Source organism: Papio anubis, chromosome 8 (genome assembly GCF_008728515.1).
Source record: "Papio anubis isolate 15944 chromosome 8, Panubis1.0, whole genome shotgun sequence".
In the NCBI taxonomy this organism is placed as follows: domain Eukaryota; kingdom Metazoa; phylum Chordata; class Mammalia; order Primates; family Cercopithecidae; genus Papio; species Papio anubis.
The window spans coordinates 12,428,245-12,441,815 of NC_044983.1; the positions used below are offsets into that span (position 1 = coordinate 12,428,245).

The 13,571-nt window shown below is 36.4% G+C and overlaps 1 protein-coding gene across 3 annotated transcripts in view; it reads right to left on the reverse strand.

The window, feature by feature from the left end:
- SGCZ (sarcoglycan zeta) overlaps positions 1–13,571 on the reverse strand; it is a 1,210,518-nt gene that overhangs the window by 305,822 nt on the left and 891,125 nt on the right. The window lies entirely within an intron of this gene.

Genomic DNA, 13,571 nt, shown 5'->3' on the forward strand with positions numbered 1-13,571 from the left:
AAAAGCATTCCTATTTCTCCACATTCTCTCCAGCATCTGTTGTTTCCTGACTTTTTAGTGATGACCATTCTAACTGGCATGAGATGGTACCTTACTGTGGTTTTGAATTGCATTTCTCTGATGACCAGTGATGATGAGCATTTTTTCATGTCTGTTGGCTGCATAAATGTCTTCTTTTGAGAAGTGTCTTTTCATATCTTTTGCCCATTTTTTGATGGTTTTTTTTTTTTTTTTTTTTCTTGTAGAGTTGTTTAAGTTCTTAGTAGATTGTGGATATTAGCCCTTTGTCAGATGGATAGATTCTAAAAATTTTCTCCCATTCTGTAGGTTGCCTGTTCACTCTGATGACAGCTTCTTTCGCTGTGCAGAAGCTCTTCAATTATATCCCATTTGTCTATTTTGGCTTTTGTTGCAATTACTTTTTGTGTTTTGGTCATGAAGTCTTTGCCCATGTCTATGTCCTGAATGGTATTGTCTAGGTTTTCTTCTAGGGTTTTTATGGTTTTTATATCTTACATTTAAGTTTTTAATGCATCTTGAGTTAATTTTTGTATAAGGTATAAGGAAGGAATCCAATTTCAGCTTTCTACATGTGGCTAGCCAGTTTTCTCAGCACCATCTATTAAATAGGGAATCCTTTCCCCATTTCTTGTTTTTGTCAGGTTTGTCAAAGATCAGATAGTCGTAGATGTGTGGTGTTATTTCTGAGGCCTCTATTCTGTTCCACTGTTCTATGTCTCTGTTTTGATACCAGTTCCATGTTGTTTTGGTTACTGTAACCTTGTAATATAGTTTGAAGTCAGGTAGCGTGATGCCTCCAGCTTTGTTCCTTTTGCTTAAGATTGTCTTGGCTATGTGGGATCTTTTTTGGTTCCGTATGAAGTTTAAAGTAGTTTTTATTCCAATTCTGTGAAGAAAGTGAGTGGTAGCTTTTGGGGATAGTATTGAATGTATAAATTACCTTGGGCAATATGACCATTTTCATGATATCAGTTCTTCCTATCCATGAGCATGGAATGTTCTTCCATTGGTTTCTGTCCTTTTTTATCTTGTTGAGCAGTTGTTTGTAATTTTCCTTGAAGAGGTCCTTCACATACCTTGTAAGTTGTATTCCTAGTTATTTTATTCTCTTTGTAGTAATTGTGAATGGGAGTTCACTCATGATTTGGCTCCCTGTTTGTCTGTTATTGGTGTATAGGAATGCTTGTGACTTTTGCACATTGATTTTGTATCCTGAGACTGCTGAAGCTGCTTATCAGCTTAAGGAGATTTTTTGGGCTGATAAAATGGAGTTTTCTAAATATACAATCATGTCCTTTGCAAACAGAGACAATTTGACTTCCTCTTTTCCTAACTGAATAACCTTTCTTTCTTTCTCTTGCCTGATTGCCCTGGCCAAAACTTCCAATACTACGTTGAACAGGAGTGATGACAGAGGGCATCCTTGTCTTGTGCCAGTTTTCAAAGGGAATGCTTCCAAGTTTTGCCCATTCAGTATGATATTGGCTAACAGTTTGTCATAAATAGCTCTTATTATTTTGAGATATGATCCGTCAATACCTAGTTTATTGAGAGTTTTTAGCATGAAGGACTGTTGAATTTTGTCGAAGGCCTTCTCTGCATCTATTGAGATAATGATGTGGTTTTTGTCGTTGGTTCTATTTATTCAATGGATTACGTTTATTGATTTGCATATGTTGACCCAGCCTTGCATCCCAGGGATGAAGCCCACTTGATTGTGGTGGATAAGCTTTTTGATGTGCTGCTGGATTCGGTTTGCCAGTATTTTATTGAGGATTTTTGCATCAATGTTCATCAGAGATATTGGCCTAAAATTCTCTTTCTTTATTGTGTTTCTGCCAGGCTTTGGTATCAGGATGATGCTGGCCTCAAGAAATGAGTTAGGGAGGATTCCCTCTTTTTCTATTGATTGGAATAACTTCAGCAGGAATGATACCAGCTCCACTTTGTACCTCTGGTAGAATTTGGCTGTGAATCTATCTTGTCCTGGACTTTTTTTGGTTGGTAGGCTATTAATTATTGCCTCAAATTCAGAACCAGTTATTAGTCTATTCAAAGACTCAACTTCCTCCTAGTTTAGTCTTGGGAAGGTGTATGTGTCCAGGAATTTATCCATTTCTTCTAGATTTCCTAGTTTATTTGCATAGAGGTGTTAATAGTATTATCTGATGGTAGATTGTATTTCTGAGGGATCAGTGGTGATATTCCCTTTATCATTTTTTATTGCATCTATTTGATTCTTCGAAAAATCAGCTCCTAGATTTGTTGATTTTTTGAAGGGTTGTGTCTCCTTCGGTTCTGTTTTGATCTTAGTTATTTCTTGTCTTCTGCAAGCTTTTGAATTTGTTTGCTCTTGCTTCTCTAGTTATTTTAATTGTGATGTTAGGGTGTTGATTTTAGATCTTTCCTGCTTTCTCTTGTGGGCATTTAGTGCTATAAATTAACCTCTACACACAGCTTTATATGTGTCCCAGAGATTCTGGTATGTTGTGTCTTTGTTCTCATTGGTTTCAAAGAACATCTTTATTTCTGCCTTCATTTCGTTATTTACCCAGTAGTCATTCAGGAGCAGGTTGTTCAGTTGCCATGTAGTTGTGTGGTTATGAGTGAGTTTCTTAATCCTGAGTTCTAATTTGATTGTAGTGTGGTCTGAGAGACAGTTTGTTGTGATTTCTGTTCTTCTACATTTGCTGAAGTGTGTTTTACTTCCAATTATATGGTCAATTTTAGAGTAAGTGTGATGTGGTGCTGAGAGGAATGTATATTCTGTTGATTTGGGGTGGAGAGTTCTGCAAATGTCTATTAGGTCCAGTTGGTCAGAGCTGAGTGCATTTCCTGGATATTCTTATTAATTTTCTGTCTTGTCGATCTAATACTGACAGTGGGGTGTTAAAGTCACCCATTATTAATGTGTGGGAGTCTAAGTCTCTTTGTAGGTCTGTAAGAACTTGCTTTATGAATCTGGGTGCTCCTGGATTGGGTCCATATATATTTAGGATAGTTAGCTCTTCTTGTTGCATGGATCCCTTTGCCACTATGTAATGGCCTTCTTTGTCTCTTTTGATCTTTGTTGGTTTAAAGTCTGTTTTATCAGAGATCAGGATTGCAACCGTTTTTGTTTGGTTGGTTGGTTGGTTTGGTTTGTTTTTTTTCGTTTCCATTTGCTTGATAGATCTTCCTCCATCCCTTTATTTTGAGCCTATGTGTGTCTTTGCACATGAGATGGGTCTCCTGAATATAGCACACTGATGGGTCTTGACTCTATCCAATTTGCCAGTCTGTGTCTTTTAATTGCATCATTTAGCCCATTTACATTTAAGGTTAATATTATTATGTGTGAATTTGATCCTGTCATATTGATGCTAGCTAGTTATTTCACCCATTAATTGATGCAGTTTCTTCATAGCATCAATGGTATTTACAATTTGGAAAGTTTTTGCCATGGCTGACACTGGTTGTTCCTTTCTATGTTTAGTGCTTCCTTCAGGAGCTCTTGTAGGGCAGGGCTGGTGGTGCCAAAATCTCTCAGCATTTGCTTGTCTGTAAAGGATTTTATTTCTCCTTCACTTAAGAAGCTTAGTTTGACTGTATATAAAATTCTGGGTTGAAATTCTTTTCTTTAAAAATGTTGAATATTGGCCCCCACTCTCTTGTGCCTTGTAGAGTTTCTGCCAAGAGATCTGCTGTTAGTCTGTAGGGCTTCCCTTTATGGTTAACTCGACCTTTCTCTCTGGCTGCCCTTAACACTTTTTCCTTCATTTCAACCTTGGTGAATCTGACAATTATGTGTCCTGGGGTTGCTCTTCTCAAGGAGTATCTTTGTGGTGGTTTCCGTATTTCCTGAATTTGAATGTTGGCCTGACTTGCTAGGTTGGTAAAGTTCTCCTGGATAATATCCTGAAGAGTGTTTTCTAACGTGGTGCCGTTCTCCCCATCACTTTCAGGTACACCAATCAAACGTAGATTTGGTCTTTTCACATAGTCCCATATTTCTTGAAGGCTTTGTTACTTTTCACTCTTTTTTTCGCTTCATTTCATTAATTTGAGCTTCAACCACTGATATCCTTTCTTCTGCTTGATCGAATCTGCTATTGAAGCTTGTGTATACTTCACGAAGTTCTTGTACTGTGGTTTTCAGCTCCAAGAGGTTATTTAAGCTCTTCTCTACACTGGTTATTGTAGTTAGCCATTCATTTAAGCTTTCTTAAGGTTTTTAGCTTCCTTGCAATGCATTAGAACATGCTCCTTTAGCTCAGAGAAGTTTGTTATTACCAGCCTTCTGAAGCCTACTTCTGCCAACTTGTCAAACTCATTCTCCATCTGGTTTTGTTCCATTGCTGGTGGGGAGTTGTGTTCCTTTGGAGGAGAAGAGGCGTTCTGGTTTTTGGAATTTTCATCCTTTCTGCTCTGGTTTCTCCCCATCTTTGTCGTTTTATCTACCTTTGGTCTTTGATGTTGGTGACCTACAGATGGGGTTTTGGTGTGGATGTCCTTTTTGTTGATGTTGATGCTGTTCCTTTCTGTTTGTTAGTTTTCCTTCTAACAGACAGGCCCCTCAGCTGCAGGTCTGTTGGAGTGTGCTGGAGGTCCACTTCAGACCCTGTTTCCCTGGGTATCACCAGCGGAGGCTGCAGAACAGCAAATACTGCTGCCCTATCCTTCCTCTGGAAACTTCGTCTCAGAGGGGCACCTGCCTGTTTGAGGTGTCTGTTGGCCCCTACTGGGAGGTGTCTCTCAGTTAGGCTACACATGGGTCTGGGATCCCCTTGAAGAGGCAGTCTGTCCATTACTGAAGCTCACACACAATGCTAGGAGAACCACTGCTCTCTTCGGAGCTGTCAGGCAGGGACATTTAAGTCTGCAGAAGTCTTTTGTTCAGATATGCCCTGCCCCCAGAGGTGGAATCTAGAGAGGCAGTAGGCCTTGCTGAGCTGCCGTGGCTCCATCCAGTTTGAGCTTTCCTGCCGCCTTCTTTACACTGTGAGCATAGAACCACCTACTCAAACCTCAGCAATGGCGGATGCCCCAACGCCCGCCAAGCTCCAGAATCCCAGGTGGATCTCAGACTGCTGCACTACCAGCCATCAAGGCTCCACAGGCATGGGACCCATCGAACTAGGCATAAGAGGGAATCTCCTGGTCTGCTGGTTGCAAAGACTGTGGGAAAAGTGCAGTATTGGGGCAGAAGTGTACCGTTCCTCCAGGTACAGTCTGTCATGGCTTCCCTTGGGTAGGAAAGGGAAATCCCCAGATCCCTTGCACTCCCCAGGTGAGGTGACACCCCACGCTGCTTCAGCTCGCCCTCCACGGGCTGCACCCACTCACCAACCAGTCCCAGTGAGGTGAACCAGTACCTCAAATAAAAATGCAAAAATCACCCATCTTCTGTGTCAATCTCACTGAGTGCTATAGACCAGAGCTGTTCATATTTGGCCATCTTGGAAGCTACTGTACACAAGTCTTTAAACACAGAAACTTTTATCTACATATATATGCAAATATAGTACACTGACAGCATAAATCCAATAAAATATTTGGAGAAAACTAATATATAGTACAATGTGGTAAGATTTGAGTTTTTAAAATGACTTTACAGATGTTTTTCAACAAATTTCTTATGTTGTTCAATATGTGGATGACAGTTTTGTATATTATTTTCAAGGCCACTTTCAAGGTGATAGTACGGAGGAAAGAGAAAATGTGATAAAATATTCCTAATCTGGGGTCTGAATGCAAAAATCATCCTTTATCGCCTTTTTTCTTCCATAAAGACTAAAGACATTCTGAAAAAAGCAATGTGACTGACAGTTGACATATTGTACTTTTGATGCAGACAGGTCCTGTAACGACACTGCGACACTGTGAAATATATGAGACTTTTCATACCATGCTATTTTTCTTTCATTCCTTATTCACTGACAGTCATATACTCTGTGAATGTCCACAGCCAGGTAATAAGGGAAAAATACTGACTTTCAGGTTGAGACGAGACTACTATAGTTACGGTCTAGAGATGACATCTTTCACAGCCAGAAACTACAATATGGCACCATTTAATTTTGAATTAGTTGCAAGCAGCACTTTGGCATTTTGTTTTATGCCCGTAGGTAATAAGCCCAAGACAGGAGGTCAGAACAGAAGGGTATTCGCATCCAGATGGCATCATTCTTTTCTTTTCTTCTTCTTTTTTTTCCCCCAAGCAGCAGTTTACTTTTAACAATATAAATGGTCTGATACATTGGTGCTTTGACCCAACTTCACTATAATGACTGGCTAAGAGAAAGTAAGGAGCATTCAATTCTTTATTCAGTTTTATTCAGTTAACAGTTATGCACAGTGGTTTGTGGCAGCTGCTGGAGTAGGTATTGAGGCCATATAAGCCTCCTTTACAAATGGTAGACTGCTTCTCCTCTTGCAACATTTCCTGTTGAAAAACATTCAGATTTATCTAACATTCTCATTTCATAAATCACATATTTCCAACATTGCACATGTTGACAGATTTATTTCCTCTTTAATTATTGGTTATTTTGAAAATGTGTATCCAGATTACATATCAATGTTTTCTCCTTTGCCTTTTATTTTCCTTTGTTTTTCAAATTGAGTGCAGAAGTAACATAATCCCACTCCTCCTTTTATGCAATACTGGCAACATCCATCATTAATTCCCCTTTTATTTATAATCTCTAATTCTTGTACTCTCTAACCAACAGATAGTCTAATTTATTTACTACATGGCTGTTCAAAATATACAGTGCAGTTTATTTTGTGAGTAAAATGTGTTTATTCCTATGAAAATCATATTTTAACACTAGTTTTTGAGATCATTCAATAATGTTTTAAGCACAATGAACTTCGAACTTTTAATGTTATGTAGATATTGTGAAAAATCTCTACCGTAATTTGTGTCTATGTTTACCTGTTGGTGGACCCTGATGACTTCTCATTGACTGCTATCAAAAATGATGCTGAACATTTTGCTACATCTCCTTCTGCTATTTTTTCTGGTCCATATACATATAGGAATTAACACATCATGGGAAATGTGTATTCTTTGTTTCACCGAGTACTGCCTGATCTGCAAGACAGCACTGCCTGTTTTGATTCTTAGCAGCAATGTATTGCGGATTTTTATACATTGCCATTCTTCCATGAGATGTGATATATATTTTTTTTCTTTCTAATCCCTGCCAAACCTCTCTATGTAAATTGCTATGCCATTGTTTTTATTTACTATTTATCTGAGCACTTTAGAGATGCTATGCCTTATCATAGTGTCATTCACCACTTAAGCTTTCCTTATATAAATTCCCTTTTTTGTACCATTTGCTTGTAAATGTATTAGATTTATTGTCATTTTCTCATTGGTTTGTAGAAGTTGTTGGTATGTTTTAGTTTATTATCATTTGCTCATTTTGATATTATAAATGTTTTTCCACTTGTCAACCATTTATAATCTTTGCCCATGGTGTTCTTCATTGAAGAATAACTTAAAATTCATACAGTCAAGCCTAACATATAAAATAGTTCTGAAACCTATTTAAGAAGTTCCTCCCCACCCCAAATGTCACACACAAAAAATTCTTCTACATTCATTCCATAGCTCTCCAGTTTCACGTATTAAATTTGTTTTTATATCCATTTGATCTTCTTCACTTTCTGTGGTAAAATGTACATATATAATGTTACCATTTTAAGTAATAAGCAATTTTTATCTGTACATTGTAAACAGCATGCTCTTTTCACTTTTATTTGTCATACATGTTATTACAGTGATATATGCTTTAACTGACAGAGTAAATAAATACCTGTTTGATTTTTTTATTCAAGCTGGTCTTATCTACTTATGGATTTTATACTTTATTATACATTTGAGAAATGCATTTATTGTCTCAAAAACATACATTTTCTAAGTTCCTTCTGTTTCACTTTTGGCCATTTCACTAATAGTTAATTACTTCAGTTAAATAATCTTTGAATCATATTACAAAATATTTTCTGCATTTTGCTTTATTCATTGAAAAATGCCTTCAGTCCCTCTAAACCCACTTAATCAACTACCAAAGGTTTGATACATCATCTCATTTACATATTGGTTGATTTAATCTGCTAATATGTTGTTTACAGTTTTGTTCATTCATTTCCATGATGCAAACTTTTATTTAGTTTTGTTTATTATAGTGTTTGTCTCAGGTTTTGGCAACTACTTGTAAAAGAAATCTAGGATTGTTTCACAATTACTTTCTATTGAAAAGTTTAAGGTTAATGTTATGTCTTCTTAAACATTTGGAATAATTCACCATAAACTCTATTTGGCAAGGTTAGAAATAATGGCTATACTTTAAAAATAGGAAATAGGTTTTTATCTTAAGGCTTAACATCGATTATTCTACTTATTTTGTCAATTTTGTAAATTTTATTTTATTTAAAAGTCAAATTTATTGGGATAATACTGCTAATAAAACCATATTATCATCTTTACTATGTATGATTATATTGATTTCCTTGTTTTGATACCTGATATTGCTGTTCTTTATTTTTGTCTATTATTTCTTCACCAATACTAAAAATATGTTACCAAATACATTAATCTTTCCATATAACCTATTTCTATCTTTGTTTTTTTTCTCTATTGTCTCTGTCTTTCCTCTTTCTTAGATTTCTGATTTTCTTTCTACATTTTTGAAATTTGAAAAACTTTGTACTTTCATGCATTTTGAGTTGGAAACTTTGATCATTTTAATCATATTTTTATAACAATAAATGCCACTAGAGTCTTCAAAATCAATCATGAATAAATGAGCCTTTATCTCTGTATTAGTCTGCTCTCATCCGGAGAACAGACTAATACCCAAAATACCCGAAACTGGATATTTTATAAAGAAAAATGGTTTAATGGACTCACAGTTCTGCATTACTGGGGAGGCCTCAGGAAACTTACAATCACAGAAGAAGGTGAAGGAGGAGCAAAGGCCCATCATACACGGTGGCAGGTGGGAGAGCATGTGTACAGGAAAAACTACCATTTATAAAACCATCAGATCTTTTAAGAATTCACTCCCTATCATGAGAACAGCATGGGGAAAATCACTCGGATTATCCAATCACTTCCAGCCAGGTCTTTTTCTAAACACCTGTAGATTACAATTCAAGAAAAAATTGCGGGGTGAGGGACAAAAAGCATAACTATCATTCCACCTCTGTCCCCTCCCAGATCTTTTGTCCTCACATTTCAAAACCAATCATGCCTTCCCCAACAGTCCCTCAAAATCTTAAATTGTTTCAGCATTCACTCAAAGTCCATAGTCAAAAGTCACATCTGAGACAAGACAAGTTTTCAAAACTAACCATGCCTTTCCAACAATTCCCTGAAGTGTTAACTCATTCCAATATTAACTCAAGAGTTTACAGAGTAAAGACAAGGCAAGTCCCTTCCACTTATGAGCTTGTAGTATCAAAGGCAAGTTAGTTACTTCTAAGCTACAATGAGGGTACAAGCACTAAACCTTTTTTCCCTCCTAGGCCTCTGGGCCAGTGATGGGAGGGGCTGTCATGAGGTCTCTAACATACCCTGGAGACATTTTTCCCATTGTCTTGGAAATTAACATTTGGGCTCTTCATTACTTATGCAAATTTCAGAAAAGGGCTTAAATTTTTCCCCAGAAAATGGGTTTTTCTTTTCTACTGCATTGTCAGGCTGCAAATTTTCCAATCTTTTATGTTCTTCTTCCTCCTGAACACCTTGCCACTTAGAAATTTCTTCTGCCAGACACCCTAAATCATCTCTCTCAAGTTTGAAGTTCCAGAGATCTTTAGGGCAGTGAAATGCTGCTAGTCTCTTTGCTAAAGTATAGCAAAAGTCACCTTTGTTCCAGTTACCAGTAAGTTTCTCATCACCAGTTCAGACTACCTCAGCCTGGAATTCTTTATCCATATCACTATTAGCATTTTGGTCAAAGCCATTTGACAAGTCTCTAGGAAGTTCCAAACTTCCCCACATCTTCCTGTCTTCTTCTGAGCCCTCCAAACTGTTCCAAAGTCTCTGCCTGTTAGTTTTAAGGTTGCTTCCACATTTTGAGCTCTCTTTATAGCAGCACCCCACTCTCTGCAATACCAATTTACTTTATCAGTCAATTCTCTTGCTGCCATGAAGAATACCTAACACTAGTCATTTTATAAAGAAAAAGGGCTTAATGGACTCACAGTTCTGCATTTCTGGGGAGGCCTCAGGAAACTTACAATCATGGCAGAAGGTGAAAGAGGAGGAAAGGCACATCTTCCACGATGGCAGGTAGAAGAGCATGTGTAAGCACAGGACTACCATTTATAAAACCATCAGATCTCATAAGAATTCACTCCCTATCATGGGAACAGCAAGGGGAAACCACCCCATAATCCAATCACTTCCTACCAGGTGTCTCCCTAACCACCTGGGGATTGCAACTCAAAACAAGATTTGGGTCGTGACGTTAAGCCTAACCATACCATTCCCTCTCCTTAGGATGCTTATTGTTTATTGGGAAAGAATGTCACTTAATAATGCTTGCCCACCAGAGCAAGAAAAGTCTGATCTCTAACTACAATGAATGGAATGATAAATTCCTGAAACTAATCTCACTTACAAATATAATAGGTGTCAGGGATAGTACTGGGAGCTTTATATCTATTTTAATTTATTCACAAAATAGGAAGGTAGAATTATATAATTTTCAAGACATTTAAATTTTGGAAAAGGTAAGTAATTTTCCCAATGTAACTTTTTTTTTTTAATGTGTACACTGGATTTTTTTTTTTTTAATTTATTTATTATTATTATACTTTAAGTTGTAGGGTACATGTGCATAACATGCAGGTTTGTTACATATGTATACTTGTGCCATGTTAGTCTGCTGCACCCATCAACTCGTCATTTACATCAGGTATAACTCCCAATGCAATCCCTCCCCCCTCCCCCCTCCCCATGATAGGCCCCGGTGTGTGATGTTCCCCTTCCTGAGTCCAAGTGATCTCGTTGTTCAGTTCCCACCTATGAGTGAGAACATGCGGTGTTTGGTTTTCTGTTCTTGTGATAGTTTGCTAAGAATGATGGTTTCCAGCTGCATCCATGTCCCTACAAAGGACGCAAACTCATCCTTTTTTATGGCTGCATAGTATTCCATGGTGTATATGTGCCACATTTTCTTAATCCACTCACAAATATTCTTGAAAATATGTCATCATTGCAAATATTGCATAATTAAATTGAAAGAAAAATTTAGAAGCACAGTCATGTCCAAAATCCAGTGTACACATGACTGTGCTTCTAAATTTTTCTTTCAATTTAATTATGCAATATTTGCAATGATGACATATTTTCAAGAATATTTGTGAGTGTATTTCAATAAAATGACTTTTAATTGCATGTTTATAAGTCATATGTTCTAACTGCATTTCATTAATCCTGTCTGGGTATCATACAGCTGTTTTCCCAGAAAACATAGAAGAGATTAATATTAGGAGTAAGAGAAGAAAATGCAGCCAGATATTGGAAAATGGCATACATTACCCATTAGATAGACTAAGGAGTTTTATGGCATCAGCAATTAGATGAAATAAGTACATGAATTAATTAGTGAACTCAGAATTAATCAGCCTAAGACCTTAGTCCTCCATACTGAAACTTCAATTTGACCATATGAGACATTTTATTTCTTTAGTTCACTCTTGGAAGGATGTTGTACATTAAATAGAACAGTGCTCACAATGCCAAATAGGGCTTTGCATTATAAGGCCGAGTATTTTTTGAAAGAGCATTCCAGTAAACCAGTGAATAAGAGATATTGCATTCTTTACGATGGGAAAGTGAACAGACACTTCCTAAGTCTCTAGATCCTGGTTTGTTTCTGTCTTCTGAGCACTGTGTTGACTGCTACAAAATGCAACACCATATTTGTAATGTGATAAACTTAAGTGGCCGAAAAACATCTGGAACACAATTGCAGCAAAAAAAAAAAAAAAAAAAAAAAATACGTCTACTTGTTGCAAGAGGGGAAATTGAACACTATAGAAAACTATGGGGAGTCAATATAAAAGTACACTAGAATGGGCTTGTAACTAGGATTGTGCTGTCTTTGTCTTTCTGATAGGGGATAAGGAAGCAGGTACATCTGTCTTGGATAGTCTGCTGTCAGAAAACAGAGGCAAATGTAAATGTGTGTGTATGTGTGTGTGTGTGTGAGTGTGTGTATAATACATTTTCCTAAAGCAACAATATTTTCTTACTAAATACAGTACAATTATGAAAATTGGGAAATTAACACTTATAGTGATATTATATAATGCACAAATCTTATTTGTATTTTATCAGTTGTTTCAAGAATGTCCTTTATAACAAAAGCAAACCCAAAATCAGATCCAGAATCCAATCCAATACAATCTAGGATCACACACTGCATTTAATTGCCATGTCTCTCTTTGACTCTCAGTCTGGAAACTTTTTTTGTCTTCATAACCTTGACATTTTAGAGAGCAAATATTAGCTATTATGTAGAATACTCCTCAATTTGAGCTTCTCTGATATATCCTCATAATAAAGTTTTTTTTTTGTCTTTATCAGGAAAGCCATGAATTCAGACTGTGCCCTCCCCAGTGCATCATAGCTGGAGGCACACAATGGCAGTTTATCAATGAGGTTAACTTTTTCACTTGAAGAAGGCAGCATCTCCCATGTTTCTCTACTTTAATGTTATTATTTTATTCATTGTAATTTATAAGTATTTTATAGAGAAGTAGTTTGGGAATATGTAAATACCCAGTTTCTCTACAAATATTATTAACATATTAATGATTCTTCTTTTAATCAAGTAATCAAGTATGTTATAAAAAGTAATGATTTTTCTAACACCATTGTTTCTTCTTCATTTACTTGTTGCTGTTATGCTATACATTTTTTCTCTCTTACTGCTGCTTAATTATCCAATTAATTAAATATTAAGTAATTATGTGATTATTTAGAATATAAAGGACTTAGGATATAATTGGGCAATCAATTATTGAGAGAAAAATCAAATCACAAATTATTAAGTAATTAATTTCTATTTCTGCAGGTTAATTGACTTCTATTTTATTAAATGGGTTAAAATCCATTACTATTGATATTTATTCTGATGATGGAAATACCTCACATCTGGTTCCTGTGTCTTTTCAAGATGCACCAATTCACTCTTTAAAGATCTACTTACTTCTGATTCTTATTGTGCTGGAGCTTTGTTGATGCAGTAGTAAGATGAAAGGGTAAGACACAGGGGAGGATATGAGCTGACTAGTTTGACACAAAGGAGAAGAAAGGAGAGTTTTAAATAGGAAACACTAAATTGGTATAGCAACACAAACTTCTCAGTTCTCTGTAAGTTAAAAAAATGACAGAGTACAGTACTCAAAGATAACTTTTATCAAATGGCTATTAAATATAAGAAACTGTTGACTTGGTCAGCCATCTGATATTCCTTCATGTAAACACCCTGTGGTATAGTGGATTCATTAGTATTTTCATAAATATAATAACTATTGGA